This window comes from Neofelis nebulosa, chromosome 1 (assembly GCF_028018385.1).
Source record: "Neofelis nebulosa isolate mNeoNeb1 chromosome 1, mNeoNeb1.pri, whole genome shotgun sequence".
NCBI classification, from domain to species: domain Eukaryota; kingdom Metazoa; phylum Chordata; class Mammalia; order Carnivora; family Felidae; genus Neofelis; species Neofelis nebulosa.
Genome location: NC_080782.1, coordinates 60,216,750 through 60,220,347, shown reverse-complemented (window position 1 = coordinate 60,220,347; position 3,598 = coordinate 60,216,750). Strand labels below are relative to the sequence as shown.

General features: G+C 40.8%; 1 pseudogene; it reads right to left on the bottom strand.

Moving 5' to 3' along the window:
- Window positions 1–239: 239 nt before the first annotated feature.
- LOC131507819 (large ribosomal subunit protein uL18-like) lies at window positions 240–1,194 on the bottom strand (annotated as a pseudogene).
- Window positions 1,195–3,598: the final 2,404 nt, after the last annotated feature.

Here is a 3,598-nt window from a genome sequence, read left to right as displayed (position 1 = left end):
CCTTGGCAGTGATATTAGGAACTTGTAGACTCCATGAGGTGCAGTATTATTGAAGTGATTGGACATGGACTGTGTCCTTTCTTATGCATACAAATATCTTTGTGGGCCTATATTCCTCCTTTGCATATATAATCTAGTAGTATAGTGTTTCTTAAATCTTAGCATATGTATTAAACACCCACAGATCATGTTAAATTGCAGGTTTTGATTTGATAGACTTGGGGTGCTGCATTCCCCCCTTTTTTTTAGCTGCCTGGTGAATAAGTTTATTATTGTCTTTATCTGAAAAATCTTCATAGAAAATTGTGGTTTGGTTTATTAGCTCTCAGCAGCCTGCTCCTAAGCTCTAAGGAATCTTGCCTTCTGAACTACCTAATCTTTCTTCTGGACAAGAGACATTTGGGGGGACGGTTTCACCTCTTCTTCTTAACTTATTTCTTAGGCTTCTTCTTATAAACTGGATTCTCTCATATAGCAGTGTGAGCTTTCTTAAACACCCCCATCATGTCTGGAGTTATGTTGTTCCTTATGTAATGAGAGAATTGTTTCTTGTAAGAATCTTCATCTTTTCCCACTAGGTAGTGCATATAATCTGCAACTTTCTGACCCAGGATGTTCTTCCAGTATACTTCTACATTGAATTCCTTGCTTTCTGAACTATACAAGGGAATTGTTTGAACTGTGAAGGACAGACAAGCCTCCATCCACAGCTCCCTTGAGGGCCCCATAAACTTTATTTCTAGTAATAGTTCTGGCAAGCCCTGTATCCAAATAGCAGCTGAAGGTACCAGGTTGACCATCAGTGCTTTCCACATTGTATTCATCTCTAGTCACCTCCATTTGGCCTTCATAGGTCTTGTCCATACCAAATGAGTTAAGAAGACTGCAGGCCAGCAGCAGGCTGGTACAATATGCTGCAACATAATTTGTCAGGCCAACCTTCACACTTTGGGAGCTCAAGAGCAAAGCTACACAAACTATCATATCTCCTTCTCTACAGGCATAAGCAATCTGACAAATGATATGCATGAACTATCATCCTCTATTTAGATGTTTTGTACTTATTTTTATCCTGAATTACCAAGTGTTTCCAAGCATAGTAATCATTTTACCCTCTCATCTGTTTCTAAATTTCATTTGGTATCTCTTGAAATAAGCCTTATTCTTGACACTTTTAACAAACCCCATCCTGTGGAACAAAGGCCAGTCAGTGTCTATGGCTCACCACAGACCAACTGGGGTGCTGCATTTCTAATAATCTCCCAGGTGGTGCTGAGGTATCATGTAGTCAGATTATGCAGTCTGAGGACTACATTTTGAGAAGCCCCTTTGACCAGGATGCAATCAGAGTCCTTCACCTGTTTTCAGTTTACCTGTTCAGATTCAATCTCCTTGGTTCCAGGGTTGGAGTGACCTTGTATAAAAGGAGATAGAAGATGAAAAGTGATGTTGAAATCATACTTAGGCCCATGGGATCCTGAATTAAGTAGCGAGGCCAGATGGACTATGTCAGTACAAAGTCCTATCCATTTTAAGTGGTCATTCCAGATGCCCTCCTAAGGCACCAGGGCCATTTGTTACAGAATCTCCTAGAAGACAGAAGGCAATTTGAAACAAACCTGAGCCCTGAGCCCTGAGCACCCAGGACTGGCCAGTGGGGCCAGCTGACCATAATCTAATGGCACCCCATTTCTGTTTCCTAGAAACACCAGGCTCCCCTAGCCTGTTCCTTCAAGGAAAGCTCTTTGTATTGCTTCAAAGTCTTGCACAGGATATTAGCCACTTCCTTCTCTATAATTCATCCTTCCACTTTGCCATCTGGAATATTTCTCTTTTACAAGTGCCTAAGTTGTTACAGTTTGAGGCAGTTGAATCTTAAATTTGGTAATTTATTGTTTTTAATGCTTTCTTCCCCAAATTCAGATTTTGTGGTTTGAAACAGACTCCAGCCAGGATTTCTGCTTCCTAGCTAGACATCTGGTGGTCTGCCCTTTCCAGGTCTTCTCTGGGTTTATTTTTCAGCTTCCCACTAGTGACTATCAAGGGTTTCTTCAGTTCACTCCTCCCATTGCATCCATTAGTTTCTTTCATCTCATCACTGCCCTGAATGCCTAGGACAGACCCCTTATGGTCGAGCTAAGATAGAGTTACTGGGGACCAGTAGGCTATAATTTCAATTGCAACACAAAGCTCTTGCTGTGCCTGAAATATCTTCCTACTGATACTTGAAATCCTACCTTTAAAAACCATTAGGGTTATGGGTCATATAAATAATAGGTAGAAATAAGTACAAGGTAAACAGTGAGATTTGAGAGGAAAGGGACCTCACAATTGTTGAATATTTACTATGTGTCAAACTCTGAACTGGGATAGAATAGGTAAAATCACCCTTACTCTGCAGATGAAGAAACCAAGTCTCCAAATAATTGTCCCAAGGAATTCTGATTACAGAATGGTGGGGTCAAGACTTGAACAAGATCTAACTCAAAGCCCATGTGTTTGTCATCAGGTTAGTATTGAAGAATTACATGAGGGACAGGACACAAGGCAGAGGATGTAAACCAGATTCTGGGAGGTATTTAAGGGTGGGATAATTGAGTACAATCAAGCCAGGAGGCAGAATGGGCACAGAATTTCCAGAACAAGGTACCAGCTACTAGATATAAACTTCATATTGAGCTAACCTTGGCATTACTTCAAGATTTTTTGAGCTTCTTATTTATAGCAAGAACTGTACTTCCAGTCTGGTTAGCTTGAAGCTTGTAAGTAAAAGTGAATGGCAGTAATCTGCTTTATGGAAATTCTGAGTAGGAGTAGGACAAGATTAGTTGATCCCTGGAACTTTTTCCATGATTTTCTTTGAAGAGGTGCTTTTAGGTAACAATACCCTGGTGGTTCTCATCCCATGGAAGTTTTAGCCCAATACTTGGGCCCCATCCAAGACCAACTGTTGGGTTTCTAGCTGTAGGACCCTGACATCTTTGCTCTCTGAAGATATCCAGGACTGATGAGAAGCCAGAGTTAAAACCACAGCCTCAGGATAAATGAGCTTACTATTTTTCCTTGCTCTGAAAAGGACAAATCTAAAACACAGGACAATTCTAGGAAGCAGAGGAAAATAGGGAAAGTTTTTTGGTGCTGAAAGCTAGAAAACTGAATTTTTGTCATTCGGAAGGAGAAAAAGACAAATTTTGACCATTTTACAATTTTTCCAAAAGACCAACCACCCAGAAATTCCCTTCATCTCATGTTTTGATGAGTCCAACTTCCAATGTTTAACCTTCATGGAGTCAAGAGTCAGGAGTAGGTTTGATTCCGACACCCACCTGAAAAGCTCAGTTTTAAAACTCCTTATACTACATACAGGGTCCCCTATTTGTCTAAAGTACTTGCAACTAGGAAAAGTCTGCTTCATTGATTTTAGATCCAGAAAATCTAAGAGACACAGTAGTTATTTGTCCTGACCAAGGTTGCTTACTAAGTCATCAGGGAGCCAGAGCTAGATCTGTGCCCTCCTAGAGCTGTCTTCTTTAAGTGTGGCAGCATTTAAGACATTACTGGAGGGGTTCCTGGGTGGCTCAGTCAGTTAAGCGTCCAA